This window comes from Rhinolophus sinicus, linkage group LG07 (assembly GCF_036562045.2).
Source record: "Rhinolophus sinicus isolate RSC01 linkage group LG07, ASM3656204v1, whole genome shotgun sequence".
NCBI classification, from domain to species: Eukaryota; Metazoa; Chordata; class Mammalia; order Chiroptera; family Rhinolophidae; genus Rhinolophus; species Rhinolophus sinicus.
The window spans coordinates 36,752,813-36,766,594 of record NC_133757.1 but is presented as its reverse complement, the minus strand read 5'-3'; the positions used below and the strand labels follow the sequence as shown (position 1 = coordinate 36,766,594).

The 13,782-nt window shown below is 33.0% G+C and overlaps 1 protein-coding gene across 1 annotated transcript in view; it reads left to right on the top strand.

Annotated features, from left to right (window-relative positions):
- Window positions 1-13,782, top strand: part of PCDH15 (protocadherin related 15) — a 1,312,736-nt gene that overhangs the window by 198,274 nt on the left and 1,100,680 nt on the right. The window lies entirely within an intron of this gene.

Below are 13,782 nucleotides of genomic sequence, written 5' to 3'. Positions count from 1 at the left end.
AAAAACAAAATAATAAAATAAGTCTCATAGTCAGCTCTTATTATTTTTTGAATCTTAATGTCTAGCTTAGTATTAGGCTCAGAAAAGCTACTAAAATATGCTTATCACAGTGTATCTCATTACCTTGAATTTATTTAACAAATTTTCTATCTCTGGGTGTCCTCTAGAAATGGAGTAATAAATAGAGCGATTTTGATGAGGACAAACTATGGAGCAGTACTTTCAAGAAGTGTTCTAGGGAGCTATAATCTAACAAGATGATTGCATAAAACACATTCCACAGTTTTACTTGGAGCGTGTATAACCCACATTAATTAGTAGGATTATACATCGCTTCCCAATTTCATTTAAATATATTTTCTGTATAGTACTCACTCGTTCTTTGGCGGAGACTATGAGCTGCTAGGATGTGTCGAGTGGGGCATCTTCATAAGAGACCCTGGTTATATGAGAGAAGTAGTTGAAGATGTTGGAAGGAGAACTAAGTGAGCACACGTGTAATGGCACGTTATCATTTTGGCATAAGTTTGACTTTACCCCACTGTGAGGAATTCGAAATTTGAATGTAACATTTGAAAGCCTTCTCCTCGCTCTGAAATCATACAGCATTTATTCTCTGAATGCAGAGAGTTTTAATTATTATCCCACATAGTCTCTGCACAGACATGTTGATGTGTCTGCATATTGCTTACCTAACTGAGCTGTAATTATCTTGAGGATATTGGCTTGTTGTTTGGTTCTTAAGTAATTATAAAGCTCTTTTTTAAAAGCAGTTTTACTGAGGTACAATTGATATACAAAAAAAAAAAAAGCACATATTTAATGTGTACAATTTGATGATTTGGGCATATGCACATACCCATGAAGCCATCACCATAATCAAGTTAACAGATATATCCATCACCTCTGAAGTTTCTTTGTGCCTATTGGTTTTTTTGTGGTCAGAACACTTGTAATACTTTTTTCAACTTAATACTTTTTAAAATTTAATGCTTGCTACAAAATGGTGAAAGACATTATTCCTATATTTCACATATGTAGAATTAAAAGTCTTGGCTTGGTTCTGCATAGGGTGGTGGGGAAGGACGTTTGAATTAAAATGAAAAATGTGTGGTTTGAGAGCTCTGTCATTTAACAACTGTGTCATCTGGAGTCAGTCAATGCATTTCTCTATAAATGTAAAAATATGTGCCTGGTATATATTTCTCAGGATTATTATGAGGATCAAATGAGTGCATGGATGGGGTTATTATACTGAGGACTCCACTATCATGAGTTCATTATTTCAGCAAGAATTTGAGGACTGTTTGAATTGTCATCTTTTTCCAAAGTAGTAAAGTGTGATTCATCCTACCAGCTTGCCTGAATGTATTTGAAGCTGAACGATGCAACTTTCCACTTAGAAATTTTACTTTAGACTTTTTAAAATTTTATACAAACATACATTATTTTCTCTCTTTTGCCACATTTACCTACATTTCCCCTTCAAAAAAATTCAGTAAGTGGATATACTTTTAAAACTTTTTTTTCTATATATTCATACTGGGAAGCACATACAAAAAGTTCCAACAGTTAAGTTCATGAACTCATCCTAGAGAAAGTGCTACATACCTCGTTGCTGAATATCACTGTAGTCACCTTCTAAGCACTTCCCTTGGAGTACGATGCACTGATGCCAGCACCTAGTCCACCCTTCAAAGCAATTTTAGAACTCTTTTTCTGGCCATCAGAGCTGTCATTATATTACCCTCGATATCCTCAATTTCATCAAAATGTCTTCCTTTCAATATTTTCTTTATCTTTGGGTAAAGGAAGAAGTCATACATGGCCAGATCAGGTGAGTAGGAAGGGTGTTCCAATATAGTTATTTGTTTACTGGCAAAAACTCCATCACAGACAGTGCCCTGTGAACTGGTGCATTGTTATGATGCAAGAACCATGACTTTTTGGCGAAAAGTTCAGATCGGCTAACTTTTTCATTCAGCCTTTTGAGCACCTCCAAATACTAAACTTGGTTAACTGTTTGTCCAGTTGGTACAAATTCATAATGAATAATCCCTCTGATGTCCAAAAAACGTTAGCAACATCATTGCAACAAAGTTGCAAACTTAATTGTCAGACCTCCTATCTATCCTGGCACTTACTCTTTTAGCATGGATCAAAATCACCTGGATGGAGGGCTTTTAAAAGAAATTGCAGTGCCCCTTCAACAGAGTTTGATTCAGTAGGTATGAGTAAGGGCCAAGAATGTAATTCTAACAAATTGCCATGTGATGCTGATAGGGCTTGTCTGAGAACTACATTTTGAGAATTATTGATCTATGGTTTTTCTCCCTGTGTCAACTAATAATTGACTTTCCCGAGCTTAATTTCCCATCATTTCAATCCATGCCCTACCTATTGATGTCATATATTTAAAAATTATCCTCCCTCACAAATTATTTTTACATAGTTTTGGTTTGCCCTATTATGATTTGAAATTTAAAACAATGTTAAAACTGTGATGCAATAAGTGGATGGATATTATGAAGAGATCAGCCTCCCTCCACCCCAGAAATTTTTTTTTTCCTTTTTTTAAATTAAAGTTTATTGGGTTGACAATTGTTAGTAAAGTTACATAGATTTCAGGTGTACAATTCTGTATTACATCATCTATAAGTCCCATTGTGTGTTCACCACCCAGAGTCAGTTCTCCTTCCATCACCATATACCACTCCCCTCCCCCCTTACCCTTTGGTAACCACTAAACTATTGTCTGTGTCTATGAGTTTTTGTTTCTCATTTGTTTGTCTTGTTGTTTTTGGTTTATATACAACATATCAGTGAAATCATATGGTTCTCTGCTTTTTCTGTCTGACTTATTTCGCTTAGCATTATAATCTCAAAATCCATCCATGTTGTCACAAATGGTCCTGTTTCATCTTTTCTTACGGCTGATAGATGAATGGATAAAGAAGTTGTATATATACACAATGGACCACCCCAGTAATTTAACAACTAACCTTTCTTTGTTGGCCAACACCCAAATGTCAAAGTACCTTCAAATTTTAGCTACATGCCACTTGTTGGGTCCTTTTCTTGCTTTAAAGAAGTGGTAACATAATTGGGGATCAACCACCATTTTTCATATTTGGCATGATGTTAAATAATAGCGAGGCTACTGCAGAGTGAGTCAGTTGGGTGGCTTATGTTTTAGGGATAGTGTGAACTGGAATTGGCCTGGTCAGCGATTCTAGCTTAAAGTTGCCCTTCTGATATAATTTAAAGATAAGATCTTGCGTTACGTATTTCAAAAAATAAAAAACATAAAATAAGAAGAGATTTGTAAAGATCACTGAATATAATATCAATTACGAATCTGAACTTCAGAAGTGATTCTGAATAGAAATTTTATAATTTAGGAAATAATACATTTATCCAGAAGAACTATTGATCACAGAACCAATAATGAACTAATACAAGTAAATCAATAATTGTCTTTGTTCTTATAATTCAGAAAAGGCACATTTTATTTGGCTGTCAAAGAGGAATATATAACAGAAGAAAATGGCATAATTAGCAGTTAATTTAAGGTAACTGAAGTATATTAACCCTATTCAAGTAAACAGTTTTATTTTTGTTGCTGTCTTTAGTAATCACACATGTATGAGTCATTAAAAAGCCGATCTGGATGGTCTGGTGCATGCTGTTTTATCATGTTTTCTCTTTGCCAGCATGCACATTTATCCATAAATGGTTTGCATCTGTTCTTTGTAATTTAGTGATTGCGTTAAGGCCTCTGTGTGCTCCTTGTTTATTTTAAAAAAGACAATGGGAAGCTTTATTGCATTTTGGTGATTTGCAGATTTCTCTTACAAGTCAATATCAAATCTTTATAAAATGTTAAACATATAGAATTTGTTTACATTATTTTCTACGTTTATAACAAGTTAGTTTATATAGGTTGATGGATAGTCCCTGATATTTTTCAAGTTATTGCCAGTACTTGACCTTTTTGCTTCCTATGCAAAGATAAACCTGGTTCATTGGGATAAACATATGTCCCAGTCCCAGGACAGTCCCTGTTCACATCTGTTGTCCTCATGCATTTATTGATAAACTTTTTTGTATTCTCAAAATTGTATGCAATTGGATGACGAATTGTAGGGTCACCCTAGATATGAGGCATAACTGATGAATCAGTAAAGTGAGAGATTAGATAACATGATTTCACACTAGGTATAAAAGTATAAATTATAGCATACTGTGGTATATTTTAGTTAATATTTATAGGTTTTATTTATATATAATCCGGTCCATTTTAGGTTATTAGATATAATGCTAAGTGGAACACTATTTAATCTGTTTCATTGTCATTCTTTGCTAAATGTTCTTTTGGCCAACATCAGCTATGATTTTTTTCCTGTTGTACTCATTAATATCCTTTAATCTTGCCTACCACGTTTCCCTGAAAATAAGACCTAGCCGGACAATCAGCTCGAATGAGTCTTTTGGAGCAAAAATTAATATAAGACCCAATATTATATTATATTTATTACATGATATCATATTATATTATATTATATTATTACATTATATTACATTACATTATATTATATAAGACCTGGTGTTATAGTAAAATAAGACCGGGTTTTATATTAGTTTTTGCTCCAAAATACACATTAGAGCTGATTGTCTAGCTAGGTCTTATTTTCGGGGAAACACAGCACTATAGGTATTCAATATACAATTCATTGATTTCATCTGTTACCTTGCTTCCATATACACACATGACATCTTTTCATTTTTATTGAATTGGTTAATTTAGAGAACCAGGTGTTCGACAGTGGTGAAATTACCCCTACAGGTGAGTAGAGCACTATTTACATAGCCTTATGCACAATTTCTTGTCAGTTGCAGTGCTGGATTTCCTACTGGGGATTCTTCTAAACAGTGAGAAGTCTCTGTGTCAGTATTCTATACTTGCTTTAGTTGATAAGGTTACATCAATATTTTTTATCTAACAATGCTATGGATACCGAAAGATCTGCTGCTGTGAGATATATGAATAGAAAACGACACTGGGAATAAGAAAAGGGATTGCCCTTCTGACCACAGGCATGTTTCTAATGTTCCTGCTGTGTTTCTTTTCTCTCAGAAAAGAGATTAGGTCCTATCCAAGCTGCAGCATAAGTAATAAATGGTAGTTTCATAGACGACCAAGGATAAAAACATCTATCGGCTTTCTCAGTTAATGATCTCAACACAGATTCTCCTTAAGCAACCTGTAGTTATCTATATATAAGTAATACATTTATATGGTTTTAGTGAAGCATTTCGTGAGAACTATAGCTGATTAAAATGTGAAATAATGATACTTTCTTAAGAGTTACTCATAGCAATGGAAAGGATACGTTATACTTACTTACAGGACTTTCATCCAATTCTCAATAAATGTTAATGGGTAGATGATCGTATTATTCTTCAAACTACCAAGATTATAGATATTATTAGCTATCTATTCCACATATCATAAATAATGGCAAATAACTTTTATAATTTAAACTATATACTCTATCAGATGTAGACATTTCTGAGTATTTCTAAGAGATATCTGTTTTGCAGATAGAGCAATCAATATTAAATGCAGACATATTTTAAGATCACCTAGAGTTCTGAGTTCTGAGGCTTCAAGAGTGACTTAAGGTGATTTCTAAAAAAATCTAATATAGCGCTTTTTAAATGTGGTCATTTTAATTTGGAAATATACCCAGTTGAGGGGCTGTGTGTGTGTGTTGTTCATGGGTATGTACACACATACATATGTTTGAACAAGGCTATGGGCACTAATTAAAAAAATAAAAAATGTAAAATTATGTAATTTGATATCTTGACATGTGTTCATTGCTATTGTTGATTACATAGAACTATTGACAAAAATGGTATCTGTTCACCAAAAGGGACAGAGAAAAAATAAATTTTTTATACTCTTATTTATTGCTTCATGATACGATTTCTAAGGTATTTTGAACTATATCAAATGATCATTATCTAGACTATGCAATTATAAGTCATAACTAACATACACAGAAAGCAATCAAAGACATTTAATAAATTTAACCTTGCCTACCACATGTCAAGAAAATATATATTATATAGATAGATAGATATATGTATATATGTATACACACACACACACACACACACACACACACACACATATATGTATAAAACAGAATGGCAAAGATTTTTATACTTTAGTTAATCTTTAGGAACCTCTGTATTTGGAAGAAATAAATAGATAAGTGGAAAATACTAAAATAATTTTAAAAGATAAGAATTTTAAAGTTCTAAATGAGAAAACCTGGGAGGGAGAGAGGAGGGAAGGAGGAGAAAAACCCTCACTAATCTGCTTCAGAGAGAACATAGACAGAGCCCCTCCTCAAATCCTCTTAATCTCAGACAGTGGAGAGGCAAATGTACATGGGGAATGTTAAAACTAAGCACCCCACCTCTAACTCTTCTGTGAACTTTTTGTAGAGTCAAATAAACAAAACACACACCAAAGATAATAGGAAAACACTTTAGAGAGGAAGAACATATTTGGGAATTATTTTTAAGTGCTACATTCTATATTTAGTTTTCTACTATTTAAATCCTAAACTAATTGAATAGATGACAACTGAGACAAGACTAGGATTGATACCTGAGCTACCTATATATGTAAAAATATTATGACATGAATCTTATAAAATCAATGTTATTATTAAGGAATGTTTTGTCAGAATATAACAAATAAAAATCCTGAGTTAGCAGTGCCTCTGTAGCATGAAAAAGATTTATTAGCTTACGTATTAAAATACTTGCTTTAAGTCTATTATAGTTAGCTTATAGGAGTGTTATAATTTATTGAAGTTTGCTAAAAAGAAATCTGTTTCTGGTGTGAGATATCTGATGATTGTACACGCATCATGTTTTAACTCATAATAGTACATAGAGGGGAAAACAAAACATTATATTATCATGGATACATAAGAATATGCATTGTTTTGTTAAATTTTTACTGTGGTTTTAGAGCAATTGTCTATAATTATCCTGCAAAAAAATATAAAAAGTCAGTAGTATACTTGAATTACTTACGTTTTCTGGTTCTATTATTAAAAATATCACTCCATTATTAAAAATAAAGCACCAAACAAACAGAACCAAAAAACAAAATCCCAAAATATCATATACACTTCCAATAAAGTTAGAAAAAGTACACTCCAGTCCACTTTGTCACTGATGTCAACTAAAATTCGTGCACAGAATGCAGGGGGTACCTGTCTAAGTACTCTGGAAAGTAAATGGTAATAGGTGGATTGGGTAAGAAGCCAGTGCTCAAAATACAAATGATCTGATAGTGAGTTTTTTGGTATTCTTTTTCTTCTATATCTCCTGGCCTTGACTGAAAGGCAGTGTGAATCCATGAACTGTCTACCAAACATAGACATGAAGAGTTCCAGATAAGCCTTCTCTTTCTGATCTAGAGAGTGAGAAGGGAGTGTCCTCTGGAATAGAGAAATGGAGCCTCTCATCAATTTGCATTCAAGCTGTCAGCCAGGATTGCAGTCATGTGATGGCTTGACTGAGGATAGAAGATCCACATCCATGGTCACACACGAAGCCAATTGCATAAAGCTTCAGGTCCTCACTACATGGACCTCACCAATTAGCTGCTCATGAAAAAGCAATGTATTCCTCCAGAGTGAATGATCCAAGGGGGGGAGAGAGAGAGAGAGAGAGAGAGAGAGAGAGAGAGAGAGAGCCCAACATAGAAACCATGGTTTTATTTTAACTTCACTTTAAGAATAAGATACCATTACTTCTACTGTTATCCTTTGGTCAAAAAGATTGGTCCTAGTACAATATAGGAAGGGCCTAAATAATAGGGTGAATACTAAAAGGGGCATACATGGCGGACCATCTTGCAGCCTGGCTAGCACAACCTACAAAGAATTATGGAAGTCTGAGAAATCCTCAAGGGAAAAGACGATCAACAGGGTCAAAACTCCTGAGAAGTACATGTTAGAATTATTGGACCATAACTTTAAAATGGTTATTATAACTATGCTCCAAAAATAAATGGCAAAAGCTGTTGAAACAAATAGAAAGTTTCAGCTGATGAATTTAAAAAAATAAAGAAAGAACCAAGTGGAAAATTTAGAGCTGAAAAGGTATTACAGCATGAAAATTAACTGGAAGGGCTCAGTAGAAGAATGGAGATAAGGGAGAAGAGAGTGAGTGAACTTGAAAATAACTCAGTTGAAATCTTCCATTTTGTAGGACTTGGGGGAAAATATTTAAAGAAAAATTAACATAACTTCAGGGACCATTGAAGACAATATCAAAAAGTCAAATTTTATGCCAGAAAAAATCTCAAGAAGGAGGAGAAAGACCGTAGCTCAGACACAAACGCACACAAACAAATGACAACCTGAGGCTGAAAACGTTCTAATTAGGCAGTAAACTTACATAAATCAGTGCTTCAGTGAAAATCAAGTAAGATAATTTCAAAGAGACTATGTCCAGTCCATCAGAATAAAATTGCTGAAAGCCAAAGTTATGGGAATAAAAATCTTATAACCATCAAGAGGAAAATAATACATTACACATGGGAGAATAATGATTCAAATAACTTTAGATTTCTCATCAGAAACTATAGAAACGAGGAGGGATTTTTCAGGTGCTGATAGAAAAGAATTCTATATGCAATGAAAATATCCTTCTGAAATGAAAGTGAAATAAAGACATCTTCAGATGAAAATAAACTGAAATAATTTCTTGTCAGCAAACCTGCTCTAAGTCAATACTAAAAGACATTTCTCAGACAGAAAGGCAAGGATCTCACAGGTAAAAATGAACCTTCAGAAGTGTAGAAAGAGCAGCATAAATTGTAAATTTGTGAGTATTGTGGAACTATATTTCTCCTCCTGAGTTTTTTAAAAAAATGTATGCAATAGTTAAATACAAAAAATATAACACAGTCTGGTGAAACTTTCACTAGAGGAATGGTAATGACATCTATATATTGGTAAAATTTCTACATTTCTAACTTGAAGTGGTAAAATATTAACTGTAAGAAGACTGTGAAATACTAAATATGTATAAAATTATCCATGAAAATCACACAAAAGCTATAGTAAGAGTTATTCGATAAATAAATTTATGTAGAATACTAAAAAAAAAATTAAATATTTCCAAAACACAGAACATGTAAAACAGAAGAAATAAAAAGGGCCAAGAAGAAAATAAATTATAAAATGAGATACCCAAATTCAAAAATATCAATAGTAGCATTGACTATAAATGGTTTAAACACACCAATTAAAAGAGATTGGACGTTATTTACTATTAGAGAGATGTACATTAAAACCAACATGAGTGAGAGATTATAGTTTGGCTAACACATACCAATAGCAATAAAAAGAAAACAAAGAAAAAAATGTATATGTATGCATGCTTTTTTAAGAAAGGATAACTGTATTAAAATTGTAAAATTCAATATATAACGATAACAAAAAAATGAATACAAATCATGTTTGACTTCTGCAATTACAAGAGGTGCTCTTCTAAATGGTTACCATCAGCATCCAGACACTTCTGGTTAGGATGAAGGACTGCTTGAGCAACATTGACCAAAGTGTCCACCTGTATACATTTTTTGCATATATATATATGTATAAAATATATGTGTATATATATTTACACATATATATATATACATATATATACATATATATACATACATATATATATATCAAATGTAGTGAGGATGGGCTTTAATTGGAACACTCATACAGTCCTGGTAGGAATGTAAACTAGCACAGCTACTCATGAAAACATTTTCTATTGAAAACATTGTCTAATGAAACTATACATGCATATATCATGTGATCCAGCAACTGCATTCGTGGACATTTACACCAGAGAAACAAATTTTTATATCCCCAACAAAAACCTATTCACAAATGTTCATAGTAACTTTATTTATAACAGTTAAAAATATATTTTCATAGATGAATGGTAAATAAATTGTGATACATTCATACCATGGAATACTACTCAGTTATGAAACGGAATGAACTATTGATACATGCAAGAATGTGAATGGATCTCCAGTGATTGTGTAGAGTGAAGAGAATACCTCTCTCAAGTAGTTATATTGTGTGGCTAAATTTTTTTAACTTTTTTTTTGAAGTTTATTGGGGTGACAATTGTTAGTAAAGTTTCATAGATTTCAGGTGTACAATTCTGTATTACATCGTCTATAAATCCCATTGTGTGTACACCACCTAGAGTCAGTTCTTCCATCACCATATATTTGATCCTCTTTACCCTCATCTACCACCCCACTACCGCCTTACCCTCTGGTAAACACTAAACTATTGTCTGTGTCTATGAGTTTTTGTTTCTCATTTGTTTTGTTCTTTTGTTGGTTTTGGTTTATATACCACATAATAGTGAAATCATACGGTTCTCTGCTTTTTATGTCTGACTTATTTTGCTTAGCATTATAATCTCAAGATCCATGTATGTTGTCACAAATGGTCCTATTTCATCTTTTCTTACCGCCGAATAGTATTCCATTGTGTATATACACCACAACTTCTTTATCCATTCATCTATCGAAGGACATTTTGGTTGTTTTCATGTCTTGGCCACCGTAAATAAAGCTGCAATGAACATTGGAGCACATGTGTCTTTAAGGATAAATGTTTTGAGATTTTTGGGGTAGATACCCAGCAGAGGGATTGCTTGGTCATACGGTAATTCTATTTTTAATTTTTTGAGGAACCTCCACACTTTCTTCCATAGCGGCTGCACTAGTCTGCATTCCCACCGACAGTGTATGAGGGTTCCTTTTTCTCCACAGCCTCTTTAACAGTTGTTACTATTTGTCTTGTTTATGATAGCCATTCTAACTGGGGTGAGGTGATATCTCATTGTGGTTTTGATTTGCATTTCTCTGATGATTAGTGATGTTGAGCATTTTTCCATTTGTCTGTTTGCCATTTGTATGTCCTCTTTGGAGAAATGTTTCTTTAGGACCTCTGCCCATTTTCAACTGAGTTGTTAGTTTTTTGTTGTTGAGTTGCGTGAGTTCCTTATATATTTTGGATATTAGCCCCTTATCGGAGGCATTGTTTGATAAAATCTTCTCCCATTCAGTTGGATGCCTCTTTATTTTGTCAATGGTTTCTTTTGCTGTGCATATGCTTTTAAGTTTGATAGAGTCCCTTTCATTTATTTTAGCTTTTATTTCCTTTGCCTTTGGAGTCAAATTCATAAAATGCTCTTCGAACGTAAGTTTAGTACCTATGTTTTCTTCTGTGCAGTTTATTGTTTCAGGTCTTATGCTTAAATCTTTGATCCACTTTGAATTAATTTTGGTACATAGTGACAGATAGCAGTCCAGTTTCATTCTTTTGCACGTGGCTTTCCAATTCTCCTAACACCGTTTATTGAAGAGGCTGTCTTTTCTCCATTGTATGTTTTTTGCTTCTTTGTCAAATATTACCTGTCCATATTTATGTGGTTTCATTTCTGGGTTCTCGATTCTATTCCATTGGTCTGTGTGGATACGTTTCTGCCAATACCATGCTGTTTTGATATTGTTGCCCTCTAGTACAAGTTAAAGTCAGGGAGTGTGATACCTCCAGCATTGTTCTTTTTTCTTAAGATTGCTTTGGCTGTTTGGGGTCTTTTGTGGTTCCAACAAATCTGGAGATTTTTTGTTCTATTTCTTTAAAAAATGCCATTGGGATTTTGATGGGAGTTGCTTTAAATCTGTATATTGCTTTGGGTGATATGGCCATTTTAACTATGTTGATTCCTCCAATCCATGAGCACAGAATGTCTTTACATTTCTTTGTGTCTTCTTCAAATTTTAAAAAAAATGTCTTGGAGTTTTCAGCATATAGATCTTTAACATCCTTGGTTAAGTTTCTTCCTGGGTATTTTATTTTATTTTTTTGCTGCAATTTTAAAAGGAATTGTTTGTTTGTTTTTGTTTTGTTTTTGTGTGTTTTTTTTTAATTTATTTTTCTGAGATTTCATTGTTAGTATATAGGAGTGCAATGGACTTTTGTTCGTTGAATTTGTAGCCGGCAACTTTACTGTATTTGTTGATTGTTTCTAATAGTTTTTTGGTGGAGTCTTTAGGGTTTTCTATATGTCATCTGCAAAGGGTGACAATTTAACTTCTTCATTCCCAATTTGGATGCCTTTTATTTCTTTGTTACCTGATTGCTCTAGCCAGGACTTCCAACACTGTTGAATAGTGGTGGTTACAGGGGTAATCCTTGTCTTGTTCCCTATTTCAGAGGAAATGTTTTCAGTTTTCACATTAAGTATGATATTAGTGAAGGGTTTGTCATATATGCCTTTGTTATGTTGACATACTTTCCTTCTATACTCATTTTATTAAGCATTTAAATCATAAAATGATGTCTCATCTTGTCAAATGCTTTTTCTGCATCTATTGATATGATCATATGCTTTTTATCCTTTATTTTGTTTAATTGATATATCCCATTGATCAGTTTGCTTTTGTTAAGCCATCCTTGTGCCTCTGGAATGAAGACCACTTGATTGTTATGTGTAATCTTTTTTATAAATTGTTCTATTTGATTTGCTAGTACTTTGTTTAGGATTTTGCATTTATGTTTACCAGAGATATTGGTCTGTAGTTTTCTTTTATTGTGTCGTCCTTACCAGATTTTGGTATTAGGGTAATGCTGTCCTCATAAACTAATTGAGAAAGTATTGACTCTTCTACAGTTTTTGGAAGAGTATGAAGCAGACAAGTATGAAGTCATCTTTGAATGTTTGGTGGAATTCACTAATGAAGTCATCTAGTTCTGGAATTTCGCTTTTAGGGAGGTTTTGGATGATTGTCTCAATTTCCTTGCTGTCAATTGATCTATTTAGATGTTTCAGTTCTTTGTGATTCAGTCTTGGAAGATCATGTATTTCCAAGAATTTGTCCATTTCTTCCAGGTTATTGAATTTGGTGGCATATAGTCTTTTTTAGTATTCTTCTAAGAGCTTTTGTATTTCTGTGCTATCCGTTGTAACTTCTCATCTTTCATTTCTGATTTTGTTCATTTTTACCTTTCCTTTCTTTTGCTTAGTGCGTATAGCCAGGGGGGTTGTCAATTTTATTAATCTTTTCACAGAATAAGCTCTTTGTTGCATTATTTTTTTTCTATTACATTTTTGTTCTGTATTTTATTCAATTCAGCTCTAATTTTTATTATTCCCTTCTTTTTGCTGACTTTGGGCTTCATTTGTTTTTTTTCTAGTTCTTTAAGGCGTAATGTTAAGTTGTTTATTTGGGACGTTTCTTGTTTCTTGAGATAGCCCTATAATGATATAAACTTCCTTTTTATTATTGTTTTGGCTGCATGCCAAAAGTTTTGATATGTTTATTTATATTTTCATTCTCATTAGTTTCTATGTATCTTTTTAATTTCAATTTGATCCAAACTTTGTTTAGTAGTATGTTGTTTAATCTCCACATATTTGTTGGTTTTCCTTCTTTCTGTTTGCAGTTGATCTCTAACTTCAAAGTATTGTGTTTGGAGAATATGCTTGGTATGATTTCAATCTTTTTTTAATTTGTTGAGGCCATTTTTGTGTCCCAATATAAGGTCTATCCTTGAAAATCTTCCATTTGCACTATTGAAGAATGTATAATCAGCTGTTCTGAGATGAAATGTTCTGTACATGTCTATGATGTAATATGGTCTAATGTGTCAT